General features: G+C 31.6%; 2 long non-coding RNA genes across 2 annotated transcripts; both read left to right on the top strand.

The window, feature by feature from the left end:
• Positions 1–6,150: 6,150 nt before the first annotated feature.
• Positions 6,151–8,790, top strand: LOC134240200 (uncharacterized). Its single transcript, XR_009986388.1, has 2 exons — positions 6,151–6,235; positions 8,505–8,790. It is a non-coding gene; the product is annotated as an uncharacterized LOC134240200 (long non-coding RNA).
• Positions 8,791–19,280: 10,490 nt separating this feature from the next.
• Positions 19,281–21,858, top strand: LOC134240199 (uncharacterized). Its single transcript, XR_009986387.1, has 2 exons — positions 19,281–19,366; positions 21,597–21,858. It is a non-coding gene; the product is annotated as an uncharacterized LOC134240199 (long non-coding RNA).
• The last annotated feature ends 756 nt before the right edge of the window (positions 21,859–22,614 follow it).

Genomic DNA, 22,614 nt, shown 5'->3' on the forward strand with positions numbered 1-22,614 from the left:
TATTTCCGTATGATATTGTATTTAAATAAGTATTCCGGTTGATATTAAGATGTAAACACGTGTTGGCCTATTTTACGTTGACATGCATATTGATACATGATGTTATGTACTGTAAATCACTTATAAACGGTTCTTTTTCTGTTATATTGAACAAGCATTATCTAAATTACATGTAATTTAATATGTTACCTGTATTACGATTGTAAATGTGTTTATTTGGCTGCAAACTGAAGTTTTCTTACCAGTCGTCTTGTTTACATTTTTTTCGTCTTCACTATCACCCCTACTAATGTTATTGTGATTTAAATTCAAGACACGTGGTTTAGGTTTACCTATTCAAAGGTTATAGGAAAGAACCGGTTTTATAAATAAAATTGGCAGTAAACAGGAAATTGCTATAGTCTGTTTCTTCTGAAAACATGTCCAGTGAAAAATGTGTGTTTCCACATCTTTCTGAAAGACTCTCATGATTTTCAACAGCAAAAAATTACGCTCACTAGCGACCGATACGCTGGTAAAAAATGTGTAATATCATCTACACTGACAGACCTTTGTTTGCCTTATATGGCTATTGCTATTAATGCGCACAGGGGATCATACCACGAGTAGCTGACCAATTGTTGATTGAATACGTTTACGCCAAATACATGTTTACATGTTACTTCGAACACGTGGTTCGGGTCAATCTATGATCATGTCAATGGAGTGCAAAATAAAAAAAGAAGTGTTCTTATAAACAAAATGCAAACAATAGAAACTATGAAAAATATCACGGGCGTTTTTTAATTTGTTGTTAACTAGAGAAAAATATGTTTAATATGTTTAATAAAATGTATACGTAGTTCGTGTCAAGTTCAGAACACCAGCACTTCAAGGGTAAGGAAAACGATTAGCTTCACGTATGCATTTAAATGGACAAAACATTTTTTACATAACTATACTCTGTGATCACGTGTGTTGGCCAGGGAATCCACCTGGCAATTGTATTCACTGATAGTACAATAAAGAAATTTATCAAGCGTAAAATTCCTGTAGTATTCGTATAGTAACCCATAATGCAATTCTCATTCATCTGATTTGTCAGTTAAAGTCACATTGGCGTCTCATTTGCTAATCTCACGCCAAAAAATATAGTCCCTGTTCCCATGCAAAATATTTGTCCAAAAAGAAATTTTAATTCATGACAGCAGAAAATTGTATCACAGATAATACTTAAAAATAATTGAAACTTGAATGAATTCAAGAAAGATCGATTGAAGTACATTTCTACAAAATGATATTATAGAGTGGTGAAAATTAAAACGCAACATAACTTTCCTGTTTACCATGTCTCCACGTGCTAGTCACTTCCTAGCCACATTTCCGTGAGTAATTTACCCTATCTCGCTGAAGTCTCGCTAGTTCTCGCCAGAGCCACTGTCAGAGCTACTCTAAACTCATCGGATTTTATAATGTGCAGAACACCGAAAAATAAAAGGCTCCGAACACATTAGTAGGGGTGACTATGCATTGTGGTATACTTCCGGCGTATTTTATTGGATCCGCCGTGGTATATTACTTCGCTGTCTTGACACGCTGAATATTTAGTTATTACGTTTCCAAGGTAAATAATTTACTTTTATTATTGTGAATAAATTAAACTTATATTGTCTTTTAATATTGTGTTCAGAAATAATAGTTTTTATGATGTGGAACTATTTTCCGTTAAGTTTTCCCGTTTTCTTTGAACGGGTATTCCGTTAGTTTTCATCAGATTACGTTAGTTTGGAACGGAATCCGTTCCCTGTTAGTATATAAGGAGAGTTCCGTTGTTCAACGGGGACTCCAGCCTTTTTCTCTTTCTTAGAAAGATGTAGGTCTATTTTCTCTAGATTTTTTAGACTTAGACAAATTAATTATTCACTGAATAGGAATTATCTGATAAAATTTTAGTACTTGATCTGCATATTTTTGGTATTTAATTAATTAATTGGGGAAAGTTAATTATTTTTGATTAGAGTATTTTTTTACAGACGACTGCAGCCACATATTTTATAGTGATTTTCGATTATTGGTTAATTTTTGTTGTTTTGATTAATTAGTTCTATCTCTGAATAAACCATCATCTCAAGTTATTTAACTCTTTCTCTTATTTATTTTTATTTTGCTGGAGTACATTTTATATTTTTTTAAGGACTGCCTTGGTGTCTAAAAGGGGTGGAGGCCGGCCATTCCCTCCCCTCTAATTTACCGTCATACTTATTTGGGAGTAGCCATACCCAGGGCAGCGGGCAAAGAGCGCTAGCCCGCTACAGTAGTGTTATATAAAGGAAAACATTTGCAAATGTAAATATTAGATCGTAAAAAACAATAGCATACCATTCTGAGGGAATGGGCAAGCTCCCATGGTTCAATATTATACAAGTAGTATATGGCTGGGAGTCCAGATGATAACTATAAATTATCATACACTTTATACAATTCTCTGATCATAAAACACATATGTACAGTTGCGCAGGTGAACGATGTGGCCGCTGGGCCTCTTGTTTCTGTTCATCCTGCTATTGGAAGCATATTGGACTTTTGCGAGAAGCACTGACTTTACAGTTGACGGTTTACTGTGACATTTTAACCTATGTCGTGTACGGAAGTACAGAATTGATAAAAGATAAGAAAACATTTCTAGTGGTCATAGGTATGGTGTTTGGGGCACTTGCATGTGAAGGCCGGGACTTAAATTAAAGGTAGGGTAGCTGTTGTTTTCTTCAAAGGCAACTCATTTGTGTATTAAATTAACCCGTTATTTTCGTTTAAAATTTTAAAAGTTTAACTAAATATTTAAATAGTAGAAGAGTTTCCGTACTTTGTTCTAGTGTAAAAGTAAGCCGCCGTCAACTGTAAAAGTCAGCATTCCTCGCACAAGTCCATTAGTGCCACTTGAATACTTGCTAAATTTTAATTTTCCACATTTTCATCTGTAAAAAATACATTCAAATATAATCTTTAAAATTTACACATTAATCTGTAAATTTCACACAATAACACAGTTTATTTTTATATTTTACAGTTTTATCTATATATCATTTTAAAAATGTATTTAAGACCATATCTAAGCGTAATTTTACAGAATAAAGTTTCGATTTTACAAATTAAACTGTAAGATGTAATAAATGCCTGCAAATATTCCAAAACCTCTTCGATAAACTGAATGTATATAACATTAATTACCAAAGCATCTGAACAAAACTATAGCTTTGTGCCACAAACCCAGCATTGAATATAGTCCTATGTGATAACCATGTGTCGTACGTGCCACAAAGTTTAGGAAACTCTGCATTCAAAGTAGCCAAATGGAAATGAACCTCTTGGGTCCCCTATATATTATGCCATTTTTTTCTTCATTTTTTGGGAAATAGGCTGGTTGCTGGTAGTAAAGAGCTGCGCCTCTTTCTTTAAGTGGAGGTTAAGGTACTCCACCAGGAAGGATAATTCTCTAATTTATAATTTGATTCAAAAAGTCTCAAAATGAAGCTTGAAAATTAAATCATTTCAGGCAACGTTTTCCATTTTATACGTCTCAATGTGCTCCAAGATTCTTTGAAGATCTCAGAAAGGTCTTATAAAAAGTCGAAATTTTTACCTCATAAAATAATGTCAAAATAATATACATGTATAGAGAAAAAAATGAGGGTTAGGAAAACTGCAAATAGCAACAAAAAATGGGGTGCTTTTGTTCAATATTTGCTTCACCTAAATTATAGATTTGATATAAATTAAAATGAGAGGGGGGTATTAATTTAATTAAATACGATTTGGTTGAGTGGACTTTAATTTAAATCCAGAATAAAACTTTTATCTTATGAAAACCCGGATACCTATTACGATAAAAATATATTATCCATTTTTCATTTCAACTTTTTTAAAGGAGTCTTTTAAATTGTATCAGTCGGTTCTGTCGAAAATCTTTCCATTTTATGCTCTGAAACATTAGCCAATTGTTTATCTCACCTGAGAAGTCTGAAGATTTTATCGTAAAAAAAATCTAGAAAAAAAATTCCCATACTACACTAAAAACGTTTTTTTTATTTGAGGGTGGGAACATTTTTTCCGATTTTTCATTTTTTTTTTTTTTTTGAGGATAAAACTTCTGACTTCTATGTCCCCCCTTTTATTCCCTGTTGATTCCCAATGTTTCGTCATTGACGACATTTTATTGGACTTTTACGAGAAGCGCTAACTTTTACAGTTGACGACTTACTTTTACACTAGGAGAGTGTGCGGAAACTCTATTACGATATTAATATGTAGCTCAACATTTCATTCAACAAAAATAACGGGTTATTTCAAATCACAGATAAGTTGTCCTTGAAGACAACGACAACCATACTACCCCCCCAACTCTCGGCCTTCATATTTTAGTGCCACTAACACCATTACTTTGACCACTAGAAAGGTTTTCTGATCTATTTTCAATTCTGTACCTCCGTAGACAATACAGGTTTAAATATCCATGTTAACAGTCAACCGAAATGTCAGTGCTTCTCGTAAAAGTTCATTAATCCATCTTGGCATGTTTAATGTTAGATAATCTGATATGTTTGTTTTTATGGACGTAATACTTGTAAAAGGAAAATGCCTAATTTGTTGAATTCAAATTCGTTAATTAGAGTGATGGATCCTTCTTTACGCTTTTGAACTGATGAAAAACTACTAGGGCAAGTTCATTGGTCCTTATAATGCGCTGTAAATAAATAGTGAAATTACTTCAATTTTAAAAGAAAAAAAAGTTATTTCTCGAAACTGTTTATTGTCAGTCCGTTTTATCTTAAAAAGTAGGCCTTTCAACTGCCGCTAGGGGTCGGTTTTATGAACGATAACTCACTGCTGAAACATGTTTAGAGCAGGCTTGGGGTATCTAACTGTTTACACGCAAGGCAGTTTTTAGCATTTCCCAAGTGTTTCTTTGCTCTCAGTAGAATCCAGTGGTTTTAAAATTTAGCAATGTTAAACTTATTTACTGTATGGTTGCGGACACCGTTTAACTACATATAATTAAAAGTTTTAATTAAAATAAAAAGTGAAATCTACCCTCCTTCTTAGTTCTAACCTACTTAAATTTTTATGCTCTGTCGTTCCCCTTCGTGCTTAGTAACACAAATAAGATGATCAATTGTTGCATTTACTTGTAAAAATATATATATTTATATAGGAAGCGAAAAAGCGCGAACACAAAAACATGACATGAAAATTTCTTCTTCATAATAATCGTCAAAGAGAGTTAAAAATATTGAATATAGTCTGTTCCTCATTCTTTTGACCCTGTTATTTCAGGTAGAGTGAAGGCATTTTCTTTCTCTTGGTCAACACTTTTGTGTACAATACAATGTAAGGGACCCTTTTGTGTACATAACAATACCAATGCTGAAGCAGCCTATATGTCATTCCTCTAAACGATAACTCATAAATCGGTACTAAGTTGGTCATTTTTCACACCTGAGTTACCCGTCCTTAAAACAAAACATAGGAAAAGTCAATCATAAATGATTAAATTTTTAATGATGTGATTAAAAGTATCCATATGTTATCATCTTTTTTTTTAATTTCATGTACCTATAAATCTATCTATGCAATGTTTTTACCATTATGTGCAACTTGAAAAATCAGTTTAAAGGCCTATAAAAAGTATTCAATGAAGACTTCTCAGTAGAATCCAGAAACGTTGAATTTCTCCTAAATGCTATAATCATGATATTTCATGAAAATATTGAAAAAAAAAAACTTTGGACATACACTTCTCTGTTTTCTATGTACATGATGACACCCTTGCAATTACTACAGAGTATTTTTGTGAAAGACATTGTTTATAAAATTAAATTAAAATTAAATTAAAAAATAAAAATAAAAATACTTGTAAATGAAAAAATCCGTAAATTTCATCTTTAGAAAAGTAACTTCATTTAATACTCATGCAGATTTTTTTTTATTCTGCTAAAAATGATAAAAAAAAATATTAATTAATTTTTGTAAGAGATGGCCTTTGAGTCGGAATTTCTAGAAACTCACAGGTCAATAAAACAGCAGGAAAAAAGAAATTTCAATTGTACCATTTGTCAAATTAACCACCAAGGTTTTTCCAAATCTATGAGACATAAAGCGAACTTATCTGTTCTTATGTTATGACAAGGTGAGGTGCATGGATTCAAAATGGTTAACGTTCTAATAGCCGTGTTCTTGCTAGGATTACTCAGCACATGTGGTAAGATCATCTGCAGCAGAAATTTCATAAAATGATACAATTCAAATTCAATTTATATTTTATTCTTTTGGTAAAATTCATTTCTTTTATTAAATTGATATTTAGGGGATTTTATAGAATTTTATGTTATATACGATATGTCACAGCGTGTGCTACACCCATTTCATGCTTGGATTTTCCCACAGGCACCTGACGTTACTTATTTTTCTTTTAATAAAAAAAAATATACACATACCTAATAATAAACAAGGTCCCCAACGGCGCCATCTTGAATTTTTCTAGGTCTGTCACATCCTCTTGTATTTTCGTCTGAAACTCCGTCAAATAAATTCTCTGCAACCATATTCTTTCTGTGACCAGTCTTTCGAGGTCTAAACTTACGGACAGTGCAACCAGAAGAGTGCATTTTGATTATATCAAAATTTTGAGCCTGACCAGACCTGCGCTCAGTGACTTTTATTCAAAATATTGACGTAATACGAGGGGCGTTCAATAAATAATGTCATCAGCTCGATGACATACGACATAGAAATTATATGACATCAAGCTTGACTTTCTCTAATTATCAAATCGTAAATGAATTGATAACAGTTTATTTGACCACTTTTCATCGCATAATGTCATTGTGGGAAGCTGGAAAACAAAGGCTACTCGAGACACTGCATTAAAAATGAATGGTCAAGAATCAGTAAACTAAAGTAAAATTAAACGCATCATTAAAACTGCTGTAAAACTTGTTAATTTCCCAAAAATCTATTAACTGATATATGTGAAATTTACAGCAATTTATGTCTGTTTCAGACACGCATGAATAGGTTGATTTCAATTAACAAAAATTATATAATGGGCATCAAAAATGGGTACCGTCCTTGGCAACAAGTACATACAACAACCAATGTATATTAGCGATAATTCAACAAATTAACACTGATTATGTTTTATTGATTTTAAGTTACATACCAAATTTGATAGACATCATTTCGGGGGTAGTTCACACGGTTTTAAAGAAACATTTGATTGTAAAAAAGTTTGATACTCAAAGGTCACCCTATATTTTAAAAATTGAGTGAAAACAAGAGCGTGTAGAAAATCTAAACAATTATGTTTAAAAAATCAAAAATTGTTCTTATCCACGTTTTTCTGAAATTCAAACAGATCATGAAACTTGAATCCATTTTGAGTTAAACCCTCAACAACAAATTTAGACACACACACACACTTGACAAAACTGCAAAGGCCTAAGAAGAGCAAAAATTTTTAAGAACACAAAAACAGTTTTATACGTTATTTTCTTAAATATTAGCGGTATTGTTGTTCAAATTCATATATAGGGAGGCAGTTCAATTTCTGGAGGAATCTAGTAAGCAAAATATTTGTCAAAAAAGTGAAAGGTTTATGAGAGGAAGGAAACAGAATAAGGAATCCACTACATTTAATTTCTTCCTGATATCGTCCAAACCCACAGGCCATGAAAAGTAAACGAGTTTTGGGGTAAACAGAAAGTTACTGTTTTGTCACATCAACAATATTCGCCAGATCTTTCAATCTTTGACTTGTTTCATTTCCCAAACTTAGGAAAACACCTTTCAGAAAGAAAAAAATAAGTACATCAAATCATATGATCTACCATTTTCCAGTATACGAAGGGTCATACTCAAAACTATGTTCTATAAACAATCAGAAATTGAATAAAAATGTTACGGACATGTGTTTTAACTAAAAGAGAATATCTTAGCTAAATCATTAAGACAAAATCATAGAAAAACGCTTTTTTGGTTCTTCCCGAGCACTGATGACATTATTTATTGAACGCCCCTCGTATATATAGTTTTCTGTAGAAATCATTGAAATTTTAAATTTACGTCATTTTCGTGACGTCATTTCAAACATATTACGTCATTGCTTATAAAAATATTCAGTGCTTTGAAGTCAGCATATATATCCCCCTGTTTAAGAATAAAATTAAATATTTCTCCGTCAAAGTTTGATTCGGGGGGCAAATATTGGTTATTCCCGAATAAAGTCCTTTAAAACCAGTTTTTAGGTTTTTGTTTTTAAATTGAATTCATGTACAAAATGCCCTATCTAACTGATATGCACTTGATCCCTGTGGAATTTTATTTCTTCAATGACAAGAAGTCCAAAGTTTTATTTCAAGTTGGTTTGTGATAGAAAAAAAAATTGCTGGTTTTGATAAAATAGACCCTGTAGTATAGAGATCTATGTAAAAAAATAATCTGCATGTACTTATACTTTTTCACATCAGCAGATGGTTTTATAATACCCAACCACCCAGGAAGATGTCCATTCGATCGAGCACGTGGAGCGAGGTCCAGTCGAAGCATTTGCCTGGCCCGCTGTACATCAGATAGCGACTGCCCAATTTCGAAAAAGTGTTGCAACATTAGTTGTCTTCTGGACTGCGCAGAAGCAGTCTAGGATTAACTTTAAGCACTATGTATGATAGATATACATTCTACAAATGGACAGTACACATAAGATTTGATTTTTATGCTTACATCTTTGAATTAACAATAAATTCATTTTCATTGAAAGAGTTACTTTCTTCCTATGGGTGTATACAACCAGCAACTGTACCATTTTTTGTTCATCCTTCTATTGGGAGCATATTGGACCTTTGCTAGAAGCACTGACTTTACAGTTGACGGCTTACTCTGACATTTAAACATAATTATGTTGTATACTGGGGCTCAGAATTGATTAAAGATAAGAAAACATTTCTAGTGGTCATAGGTATGTTTTTGGGCACTTGCATGTGAAGGCCGGGAGTTAAATTAAATGTAGGGTGGTTGTCGTTTTCTTCAAGGGCAACTCATTTGTGCATTGAACTAAACCGTTATTTTCGTTTAAAATATTAAATGGTTAACTAAATATTTATATCGTAGAAGAGCTTCCGTACATTGTCCCAGCCGCCGTCCACTGTAAAAGTCAGCATTCCTTGCAAAAGTCCATTAGTGCCACTTGAATACTTGCTAAATTTTAATTTTCCACATTTTCATCTGTAAAAAATACATTTAAATATAATCTTTAAAATTTACAAATTAATCTGTAAATTTTACACAAAAACACAATTTATTTTTATATTTTACAGTTTTAGTTATCATTTTAACAATAATGTATTTAAGAACAAATTTAAGCGTAATTTTTACAGAATAAAGTTAAGATTTTACAAATTAAAGTGTAAGATGTAATATTAATGCCTGCAAATATTCCCGACCCTCTTCGACATAAACTGAATGTATAATGCTAATGATGGAAGCATCTGAACAAAGCTATAGTTTTGTGCCACAAACTCAGCATTAACTATAGTCCTATGTGATACATGTAACCATGTGTCACACGTGCCACAAAATTTAAGAAACTCTGGATTCAAAGTAGCCAGTGCAAATGAACCTCTTGGGTCCCCTATATATTATGCCATTTTTTTTCTTCAATTTTCGGGAAATAGGCTGGTTGTTATAGTAAAGAGCTGCGTCTCTTTCTTTACGTGGAGAAGGTTAAGGTACTCCAACGGGAAGGATAACTCTTTAATTTATAATTTGATTCAAAGAGTCTCAAAATGAAGCTTGAAAATTAAATCTTTTCATGCAACATTTTCCATTTTATACGTCTCAATGTGCTTCAAGATTCTCTGAAGTTCTCAGAAAGGTCTTTAAAAAAGTCGAAATTTTTACCTCATAAAATTACATATTTAAAGAAATTGAGGTTCATTTTAATCAAACCATAGACACCAATGTTTTTAACATGATATGAAATTGCAAGTGATTAATGGAGTCGTTTTAAGAATGATGATAGAAAAGTCTTATTCACTATCTATTGTAAAATGATCGAAGTAAATAGAAGAACATAACCTACCTTAGATGTATAAAAACTGTGCAATTCCTTCGAAAGCCTGGATACCTATGTTTTTTTTTTTATTTCTAAATGTGTTTGTTGATTAAATTTGAATTGGAAGATGCATAGTAGGTGTTTTTATTCGCATTTCCTGAAATTTATTTGAGATTTACTAGTTTTCCTTTTCCCTATATTATATGATTAACTTTAAAGATGAAGTTTTAAGAAGAATCGTTGATAAAAACACATTACCTAAAGAATTTAGAGACATTTTTGTAATTACTAAATGCCTGATTTTCAGAACCTGAGGATTGGAGTACCTTGTAATTTGAAATTGCATATTTTCAAATATATGCAATAAATTCTGCTGTGGATGGTGACAGCTTTTTCTGTAATTATGTTTTTCTTTAAGGTATGTCACTCGTCAGCTTTTTAGAAAAGTTCACGCAGAACCTCTTACTTAAAAAATATTTATTAAAATTCAATTTTTATAAAATATTTATATTCAACAATGTTAATTTTTTAACATTCATAAAAAAACTGCTTAAAAATCTACATAGAAGCAAGATTTATGAGGGACTATTTCTTGTGGTGGAAGGATATTCAGCAGAAATTTCTGCAAATCTGCACATTTATTAACTTTAATGTCTTGAAACTTTAGCCTCACATACTTTTACTCGGAGAACATTTTCCGTTATGATATTGCAGGAATATTTAATATAGGTCTTAATTTATATTTTAAGAGCAAGTTTTACACCTTCCCTCAACAAACCTTGCCAACAAATGAATTTATATTAAAGAAGTCAAGATAAAATTTACACCATTTTTTGCCCCAAAATCACATATTTTGACCAATATTTCAAAATTAACATCACTGACCCCAACTTTTTCTTTCATTATTTTAAACTACTCAATACTTGTGACTGATCAGCACTTAACTCCTAAAAAGCTTGATACAAGAAAATATTTCTTTGCCTATTTAGTTTTTTAATACCCAAAATATGTTATTTTTTAGTGCAAAAAGGTCACACAATAATAAACTCGCATTAATTTGCAAGATTTGTTCAATGATAATTATTATTCAAACAATTTTATGTAGAATAAGATTAAATTTATTAACGTAGTAACATCTGATAAAATAAAATTAGAGATAAAGTAATAAATCAAAGAGTTAAAATTTAAGTGCAAAAAGGTCAACTTAATTGTACCATAGATCAGTAAGATGCACACTGACCCCCTATTTTCTCTGCGATTTTGAGTCATACTATATGAGTACTTATCCAAATATACTTCCAAAAAAATCCTTGATTTAAGAAATTTGACGAGTGACTGACCTTAAGGTAGGATTCTTCTCTGGATTCTGAGTAGATGAAATATTCAATATGTCTTATATATTTAGGTGAAAGAGATTTAAAAAACCACATTTTTGTTCCCTCTTCACAATTGTACAACTTTAAATAAAAATGATAAATTGTGTTCGATAACTAGCAGGAACTATATTTTTTGCGGAATGGTGGCGTATGAAAATATTTTCTTTTCTGCTTCTCAAAATTATTATAGAACTACGAATTTAATTATAATTTTTACACAATCAATTAAAGATTAGAGGTAATTTTCAAATGTTAGCTAAATTGATAATAAGGAACTAAAGTTTTAATATCTACATGCATCAAATAAATGTGAATTTCCAAACAATCTACAGTTATGTTTGCTTTTAAAAGCTTCAACTCTAAGTACTGATATGAGTCAAAAATCCATAGAAAGTGTTTTTACTCTCTTACTAAACGGTCAAAACTTTTTATTTTTCTGTCATTTTGTATCTCTGTATGACTGAATTACCATATGTAAAAATTAAGAAAATTTTAAATATAGGGCGCATATAAAAATAACTTAAATATCCTAAACAAAATTAAGAAAAACAGAGAAAATTCGGATTAACCAAATCCATTATTGTTAAACTATTTGTGTCAACTCGGTAATATCATCTTATAGATCCTATATGGTAATATCTTTTTATTCAAAAAGAAAAACATTTAATCTTTTGAAATAGAAGACCCTATCTCGTGATTGGAGGCAGTTATTTTTATTATTAATGACCAGGGAAAAGGTAATGACCTTGAACTGACCTTGTCTCTAAAATATGATACGGTCAAAACTAATACCATTACTTAGTAAAATTGTCTTCTTGGTTCTGAGAAAATTTCATTACTTTTTAAATACAAGAAACAAAGTTTTGTGTGAGAAGAATCCAACCTTAATGCTTTAATGAATAGGAACGAGAATATAATAAATCTTTTTTTTTTTGCACTGATAATAAAAAAAAAAGATGTGCATGTACGTATAAGTAATTGTAAATGCTTAATAATATACATAATGTAGTAATATATGGAAATCAAAAAAATCTCGAGTTTATATATTTACATTACCATGTCTTACCTTCAACATTTTTCTTGTCGGAATCAAAAAAAAATCCACGTTAGTCACTAGTTTCTTTTCCATAAAGGAAGATAACGATTTGTATATATATATATATATATATATAATATAAATGGGAAAAAATATATATATATATATATATATATATATTTTTATATATATATATTTATATATCACCTGAGTCATTCAGGTGATCTATTGCTATCTGTTTTTTTTTTCGTTGTCGTCCGTCGTGCGTTAACATTTAATATATATATATATATATATATACTATATATATATATATCATATAATATTATACATATATATATAGCAGTCAAAGCCTGGACAAAGAGGAGTCTAACTGTTGGCATGATTGTAAAAAGCATTGAGCCCTATACCAAAATTGTGAATTAAGGCCCCAAGGTCAGGGGATCTGGTGCTAGGGTTTGGATCTGTTGAATGAAAGGTGAACATTATTATTTCTTCAAAAATCTTTTTCTCTGCTCCCGGTATAATACCAAATGAACTACATACATAGTAACATGTATAATGTGGAAGGGTGCCTCTTCCAAAATTGTGCATTTCATGGCCCCTATGGCAGGGGTTCTGGTGTTAGGGCGGGGCTTTGATTATTTTATAGTGAAAATGCATTTGTTCTTTAAAAATCTTCTATCCTGCTCCTGGGTTTTAAACCAATGAACTATGTACATAGTTGCGATGAGTAAGGATGCCTCTTCCAAATTCGTGAATTTCATGAACCCTGGAGCTAGGGTTCTGGTGTTAGGGCGGGATACTTTTGTGATTATATAGTGAAAATGCATGATTTCTTTGAAAATCTTTTGCTTTGCTCTTCGGTAATATGCCAGCTATCAGGAAACATATTCTTATTACCACTACATGAATATTGTAAATCAAAAAGCCAATATAAGTATATGTTTATGATGAAGAAAGGTGCCTCTTCCAAAATGATTAATTCCATGGCCCCTGGTTAAAGGGAACGTGGGGATGTTACATATTTTAAAAATGAATTAATGCTTTGAAATCATATGCTCTTTGGTATTAATTAACCATTCATGATGAGTGAAGATGCGTTTTCAAAACTTGTGAAATATGTGGTCCCAGGGTCAGTGTTTCCTGTGGAGTGTGGCACTGCTGGTTTAATAGTGGAAGTGCATTTTTTCTTTGTTCCTCAGATCTATTTCTGGGTACCGTATTAAGTAACCAAAGTCAGCATGCTAAGTATATACACGTAGTTATAATTACTAATGGTGTCTCTTTCAAAATTGTGAATACCGTGTCCTCTGGTTTAAAATACGAACCAAATTCAATGTTTAGAAAGTTGTACATGATACTCAGGTGACCTATAAGGCCATTGGGCCTCTTGTATATTTTTTTTACATGTAGTTATCTGCGTAAAAAGGCACTGCATGTTGTGAAAAGTTCTTAAATCTTACCACTGAAGTCAATATTATTCGGGTATTCGTTTTGGACTAAATGCTCAACAGACTTGAACTAAGAAATTTTCCTTTGTTTTATTTCCAAATATCGCCATCTTTGCAGACTAAGCTGTTTCAATGCTTCTCAAATTTATTTTAGATCCAAGTGTTTTCTGGACAACAGAATTGTTTCCTACCTTTGTGACAGTCTTTTATGATGTATTCTTATGTTGACGTCATTGTTCTGATGTGTCATTCTAACCTGATGTTTACAATAAAAGTTTTGTTTTTATCAAGTCTTATTAGTCCCCTACCGGCGACTATAGGTTTCCTCTGCGTCTGTCCGTCCGTCTGTCTGTCCCTCAATCCCACTTGGTTTTCTGCACTTTTTTCTAAACGCTTGCAGATATTATCTGAATTTTGGTTTGCAAGTGTCTCTTGATAAGTTAGACCAAGTTTGCATTTGGTACCGCTTCAATGATTTTTGACGGAATAACGACCTTTTGAATTTCTCAGGGTTGTCCGCACTTTTTTCTAAACGCTTGCAGATATTGAGCTGATTTTTAGTATGTGACTCCACCTTGATGAGTTAAAGATCAAACTTGCATTTGGTTTCGCTTCATTGAATTTTGACCGAATAATGGCATTTTTAATTTTTTATATAATTGGGTTCACGATCGGGTTCGTGTTGCATTAAATTAATGTTCCAAACGAGTTTGCCATGTTAATTACTGATTTGAAACTTGCTGGATAGCTTTATAGTGACAAATTATAGATCAAATTTGATTTTTTATAAATATTAAATTGTTTTTTGGGGGCATTTTTACATATAGAGGTTCTTGTAAATGACATCCTAAAATGAAATGGGGATCCTGGTAGAAATGTATTACTTATGCATGCAATACCCTCAGAATGCTTGTTTATTATTCTTTTGTTTGGAACAGTTCTCTATGAAGAGCATGTACTGTAATTCACCCCCAAGAAAAGTCTTGTAAGAAGGAATACAAATGTGAAGTATAAAAGTAATAACTCCATCCACTCAAAAATCATGGGCAAGGTTAATGTTTTTGCGGACAAACTGACAGATAAACAAACAAGACGGGGGGTCGGACAAGACTAGTAAACTATATGCCCCGAATCTTTGATTACGGGGGCAGAAAAATCAATTGAATTGGTTAAAAGTGGTTCTAGAGAAGAAGTTAAAAATGTAAAAATTTTCCAGACAAACAGATGGACTACAGACGTAATGTGATAAGGAAACAAGAAAAGCTCAAATGAGCTAAAAACATATGATTCACAAGTATATTGAAAGGGTAACCATGGTTACATTATTTGAAAATCTTTTTCTGAGAAGCTGAAATTGTATGACATGTATCCATTGTTAAAAAAAATTGAACATGTCAGAAAACAGTATGATTGAAAACAGTTAATCAAGGTTTTTTGAGTAGCAAAATAAAGCTAGTAAACTTTTATAGCTAATTCAACCACAGAACTTAGTCAATTTTAAGATGCCCAACCTTTTTAACTCTTATAATGATTATTTCGAAATGCCTAATACTAACAAGAACTATTCAATAAAGGTTGATAATCAAAGCCTTTGAAATTTTCTAATGAAAAAAACATTATTCTAGCTGATAGAATTTGAAGAACAACAAAAATTTACTGTATTGGCGGAACTGTCATGGCTTTTATTACAAATTACATTCACAGATAACATGCAACTGGCATGTCAAACATCAGCAACATGCAACTGGCATGTTCATAAAAAAACTGGTGAACATGTCACAAATATCAGACAAACCATATCATAGCTGGGGGACCTTGAAAACAGTTCAGCAAAATCAAGGTTTTTTGAAAAGACCAAGCACAAAATCAAAGCTCAAGTATTATTGTAGAACTTTTATCCGGAAAACGGTTTGCACTTTGTAGCTATTTATAATCTCAAAAAAAAACAAAGCCATAAACGGCCTTCTCAATAACTGTATTTATCTTTTAGGGATAAATCTGATTATTTTAAAAATATTTATATCATCATTTCTGATTCAAGAGAGAATAAGAGATATGACTAACATGTTCATGTTTTATATTTTTTAGTAATTTGTTTGTTTATTGTGAAAACATCTTTCTCGGGATTTTTCCCTCATCTGGAGACACCACCACTTAAAGATAACAAAGACAGGATGTGTTTGTGAAACATTGATGTCCCCGTAGGGCAGCCTATGGTGACGGTTGAAGATTCTAAAATGTATGTCAAACTGAAAGGTCAAAGGGTTAAAATTGTTGTTATCAAAAGAAAGTCTTGTCACAAGGAATACACGTGTGAAATAAGACATCCCTAATACTTCCTGTACAAAAGTAAATTGCCAAGGTTAATTTTTTTTTTAAAGTGGGTCAAACTCTATGGTCAAGGTCAAACATATTTATACCCGTTGAAAGTTCACAATGAATACACATCTTAAGCATGAAAGCCCTACTGATCAAAATATAAGTTTAAAGTTTGGTAGTCTTCTTGTAAAAATGGGTAAAAATCCAAGGTCAAGAGATCAAGAGGTGAAAATTGGTGGTACCCAAATAAAAGGTCTTGTCACAAGGAATTAACCTATGAAATGCGGAAGCCATGTGTACAGCCCATCCCACTTAAAACTTATGGGCAAGGTTAAAGCTTCAGTGGAACAGACAGACATAATATAAACACAAGAAACAAAATATGTATATAGTCAAATGGAAAAAAAATCTATTATTTTGGAGTCCCAAGATCGATTGTAATTTCAGGAACAGGAAGTGGCTAGGGAGATTGGATCCCTCCTTGGAATTTGCTTCAAACTGTTCCTTGAATAAGACTGTATACTGAAGCAAATAAAAAAATGACTTTGGACATCCTCTCCCTGAGAAAACATTGACCCTACAATCATTGTTTTTATTTTGTTGATTTGCTTTCAGTTTTTTTCTTTGCTTAAAACAAATTTCAGAATATGTTATCTTGGTGCTAAAAGTGATATATAAACTTTTGAAAAATATACCAAACCAGGTGAATTTTATAAGGAAATACAAAATGACAAAAAATCAGCAATAACACATAGACTTATTTTCACCATTTTGCTTTTCTTAATAAAATTCACCTGGATTAATATATTTTTATAAAGATTAAATTGCATGTACACTTTTAGCACCAAAGTAACATATTCTGAAACTTGTTTTCATCTGTAAACCTGCACAGAGTGTGTTTTATCCATACATTTGTATTTGTAATTATATTGAAATACCGGTATTACATGTACTAATATTTTCAAAGTCTATTTCATTTTCCAGTTCTTAGGAGAAAAAAATCTAAGCATTATCCACTTTTCTAAACTTGTGACATGATATTTAGTCTCCTCCAAAGAAAAGAATTTTTTGTGTCATCTGTCCTTAATATATCCTGGTGAGTTACAGATCAAGTTCGAATTTTGTTCCGCTTCAATGATTTTTAAAGAAAAACGCCTTTTTTTTAAACGGGTTTTCGCAACTTTTTTTTTTAAACGCTTGTATATATTGAGCTGATTTTTTTTAAAATATGTAAATGTATTTTGATAAGGTACAGCTCAACTTTGAAATTCGTTCCGCTTTAATGATTTTTGAGTGAAATTGGGCACTTTTAATTTTAAATGGGAACCAGATTACACATACCGGTAAGGGACTAATATTGCGAATGCAATACTTTCAGATAATGAGTTTTCTTCAGTCTTGAATACTCAATATTTGGGGATGCTTTGAACTGTAATTGCATCATTACATGTACTTTCCTGTTCTTGAGAGGAATTTTTTTTTTCAATTTTCAGTCCTTTTTATTTGAAAGTAAAACTTTTACCTTAAAAAGCCTAGATTTTTAACGTACCTATTACGATAAAAGATATAAAATCTATTTCATTTAAAGTTTTTGAAAGGCGTCTTTAATTTGTATTAATTTCCAATATTTTATCATTTACGACATTAAATTAATCCATCTTGGCATGCACAATGTTAAATTATGTGATTTATTTGTTTTTGTTTACGTAATTGAGAAATTTCCAGCAAAAATATTTCTGGAAGGAAAATGCATAATATGAAGCATACTTAAAACTCTTTACCTAAAGTAACGGGTCCTTCTGTACTCTTTTGAAGTGATGAAATACCATTGGGGCGAAGTTTATTGATGCTTATATATATAATGTTCTATAAATAAATAGTGAAATTACTGCAATTTTGAAAACTAAAGTTATTGTCCCCTATTTGTTATTTGTTAGTAAGTTTTATCATAATAAATATGCAATGAAGCCTGCTCATTTATCATCCAAAAATGTTCAAGTTCTCCTAAATGCTAATCATACTATTTCAAGAAAACATTGTCTTGAAAACTACTTTTGGACATATACATTCCATGAGAACATGACACTCGTGTAATTACTACAGATTAAATATTGTGATAGACATTATTTCCAAAATAAAAAATAAATAAATAAATGAAATAAAAATGAATGAATCGAAAGAAAAAAAAACGAAAATGCATCTTTAGTCAAGTGGCCCATGGGCAACATCGCTCACCTGATTACTTTGTTCTTTACCAGATTTCCCCCTTTGTAATACATATTGTGGCCCTGCCCTACCCCCAGGGGTCATGATTTGAACAATTTAGAATCTACACATCACAAGGATACTTCCTTGTAAGTTACAGCTTTTCTGGCCCAGTGGTTCTTGAGAAGAAGAAATTTCAAGAACTTTATAAAACTTGGATTCCCTATTGTGGCCCAACTCTACCCTCGGGGGTCATGATTTCAAGAATTTAGAATCTACACTACTCAAGGATGTTTCCACAGCTTTTCTGGCCCAGTGGTTCTTGAGAAAAAGATTTTAAAAGAATTTCACTACAGTGTATATAATTCAATGTAAAATTTGTATTCCCTATTATGGCCCCATCTTACCCCCGGGGTTCATGGTTTTAACAATTTTAAATCTACACTACCCAAGGATGCTTACATGTAATGTTCAGGTTTTGTGGCCAAGTGGTTCTTGAGAAGAATATTTTTAAAGAATTTTCCTATTATCACAATGGGTGATCAGAAAAGCTCACTTGAGCTTTCAGCTCAGGTGAGCTAAAATACATAACTCAAGCATGCAGATTATTTTCTGTATTTTTTTCTGCTATAGATGTTGAAATATAAATCAATCTTTTTTAAAAGATGGCTTTTGTGTGGGAATTTCCAGAAACTTTTAAGTCAGGCAAAACAGCCAAAAAAATCACAATTTTACAATTTGTCAATTTTTTTTTTACCTAGGTTTTCCAAATCTGTGAGATATAAATTAAAGCGAGTCAATTTGTTCTTATGATACGGTAAGGTGCATTGATTCAAAATGGTTAAAGTTCTAATAGTCGCCGTGCTGTTGGTCGGACTACTCTGCACGTGTGGTAAGCTAAAGATTATTAGTAAAAGTTTCAGAAACTTATTAGATTAAGATTCAATTTACAATGTATTCTTTTGGTGTTTATTAATGTTCTTAATGTATATGTGTGTGTAGCTAGGGAACTATACAGAATTCGTTAAATTGTAATCTACAATAAGCTACAGAGTTTGCCACATCTCTTTCATGTGGATTTTTTTTTACTGAATATAGAGGATATAAGAGCCAACTAACAACTAAATAACAGTATGATAAACTGGATTATTTGAACTTTTCCATCGTCAACTTTCCTTTATGTGTAATATTTTGCTATCATTTTGATACTCAAGAGTACAGTGTATGCTTTGAATACGATCAATTTTTTACCCATTCAAGCTACTGACAGATAAGTTGATGTTACGAGTATTTAAAAAACCTCGTTTAAAGTCGGCATTTCTGAAATTTCATGGTCTCTGGCAACGCACTTCAAAAAAAATTACGCACCAAAAAAATTGAAAGTGCATTAAAATTGGGACAAAATCAACAAATTTTGAAAAGATATTTCAAAGAGTGTTAAATTTGGGACAAAATCGACGCACTTTGAATATTTTTCTCAAAGTGTGTTAAGAGGGTACATCAACATTTTTTTCACAAACGATACACTTAACGCACTTTGAAAAAAATGCATGAATAAAAAACTGGACTTAGATTTATTATAAGTAACAGACAGTATTGTTTTTTTCATATTTCTCTTGAAAAACCTATGAATTTATTTACCCTCATCGAGAACGAGGAGAAGACAGGTAGAAGGTCCCTCAGCCCAACTCTTTATCTTTCCTACTCAAATACATGTACATGTATTTACATAATTTGTAAGATGTTGACATACTTTCTCTAAATAATTTTGAGTCAAAGTTACATGTAAGTAGATGAAAAATTGATGCAAGCTTTCCTTAGGAAAAAGCAGCCTTAAAAAGGAGGAGAGGCTCAGGGCAATTTAAATCTTAGCAACAGTAGCCAACTGTCTTTTTAAAGTTTTATTAAAATACTCTGGTAAAGAAGCTTTACAAAATCTTTAAAATGTCTATATCTCAGATCCTGAAGTGATGTTTTTTTCAGTGTCAACGAAAAATTATCCAACAGGTTCCAATAATTATACATGTATATCATACTTTAAATTTGCAAGTATAATAAACAAGACGTGTGTTCTTTTTCAAAATGCGTCAATGTCGATATTAACGCACTTTGAAAAAAAAAATTCTCTTTTCAAAGTGCGTTAACTTGGTCCCAAATTTACTGTTCTGTGAAAAAAAAATCAAAGTGCGTTATATTTCAAAAGTGCGTTGTAAAAATGGTCGTCATACATGTACAATGACATTGTTAGCAAATACTATAGGGTTATCGGACTTACATGTACTAAGTATATTGGTGAATATTGCAAGCTCTAGCATTTCTACAGCCAACTCGTGCCAATTTTCACCAATTTAAGTTCAATAACATCTTTAAAACCACATAGATAATAAAAAGCTATAGTTTCTAATTATAAAAAAAAAAACTACAAAAAGAATTTTTGGGTGCAATTTATAATAAAACCTATTATTGGATCGTATTTGGGCTGATATCATAATTGTTAAGCCTTTGTTTTTTTTAACTGAAATCTTAAAACTGAATTGAATTGATGAATGTTCCATCTTACTGATCAATACGTTAGAGGCTCGTAGGGATCTAGGACGGATGTGATTCCTCTCTGAAACTTCCGGGGGTCCGTCTTTATGCCCTGTTCACAAATTTGTCTTGTTTATAGATTTTTCTAGTTCGATCATTTTATTCTTTTGCAATTACCAGCAAGTTTACTTGCTGCTATTTAAGTCTTTCCAAAATGCTAGTAATAATTGATGGAATATGCATCAAAGTGATAATTATATCTTTGTGTGGGTCAAAATTAACAAACTTGGAAGAGATTGCATTAAAATGTTGCTTCTTTAGAAACTAAATCTTAGTTGAAATGTTACAAACCAGATCTGTTTCAGAATGCTTATGACCATGCAAAGAAAAGGAAAATTAAAATTAAGATAACATGCGATATTTTATTTTCTCAACTAGATTAATCTTATTGCTTTAGACAAAGAATTATTTGCAATTAGTTTTTGACTTGAAATTCATATATCGCTGGTTGTGATAAAATCAGGCAAATTAATTACGGATCTATGTAAAAATTTTTGGTTTATAATCATTATGAAACCTTTTTTTTTCACCAGGCGATGGTTTTTTAGTACCAAAGCACCCAGGAAGAGGTGCAATCGAAGCATTTGCTAGGCCCGCTCTTCAACTGATACGGACTGCTCGGTCTGCAAGAAGTGCTGCAGCTTTGGTTATCTCCAGGAATGCGCAGAACATTTAACAGTCTGGGATTCTCATTAACGCACTATGTATCTTACGAATTGACTGTACACACATAAGATTTGATTCTTCAGCTTACAGTGTACATCTTTGAATTAACAATAAATTCATTTTCATTGAGAGAGTTATTATCTTCTTCCTATGGGTAAAGGAAAGGGCGACAACAAAAATAATTTCATATGAACATTAAAGGCCGAAAATTTTCTTCAAAACTGTCATTTCTAAGAAATGTGTTGACATGTATTTTAAACACTATTTAAAATTATCAAAATCATTATGCAGGAAAAGTTTTACATAGAAATATATAAAACAAATCTTTAAAAACTTTCAAGAACCACTGGGCCAGGACAGTGTGTGGAAGCATCCTTGGGTAGTGTAGATATTAAATTGTTAAAATCATGACGGGGCTCGGGGCCACTCTCTAGAAATATGTAGAACAAATCTTTAAAAATCTTCTTCCAAGAACCACAGGGAGGAAAGCTGAAAATGTACATGTATATGATATTAAATTGTTAATAATGATCAAAGCAGTTTTAACAAAACTATGAACAAATCTTTTTTTGTGCCACAACCACTGGGCCAGGAAAGCTATAACTTATGTGGAACACCCATGTGTCAAGTTTTAAAATAAAAAACGAAGGGACAAGGATTAAGAAAATCTAAATACAAAATAGTCAATGGCATTGAAGCTCTTGTTATCTTCTTATATTGACGGAAAGGGTGACAACAAAAATAATTTCATATGAACATTAAGGGTCGAAAATTTTCTTCAAAAGTGTTATTTCTGAGAAATGTGTCGACATGTATTTTAAACACTGTTTAAAGTTATCAAAATCATTATGCAGGAAAAGTACAATAAATTCCATATAAACTGTC

Source organism: Saccostrea cucullata, unplaced genomic scaffold, assembly GCF_032062105.1.
Source record: "Saccostrea cucullata isolate Sc308-1 unplaced genomic scaffold, CSIRO_AGI_Scuc_v1 ctg74, whole genome shotgun sequence".
Classification (NCBI taxonomy): Eukaryota; Metazoa; Mollusca; class Bivalvia; order Ostreida; family Ostreidae; genus Saccostrea; species Saccostrea cuccullata.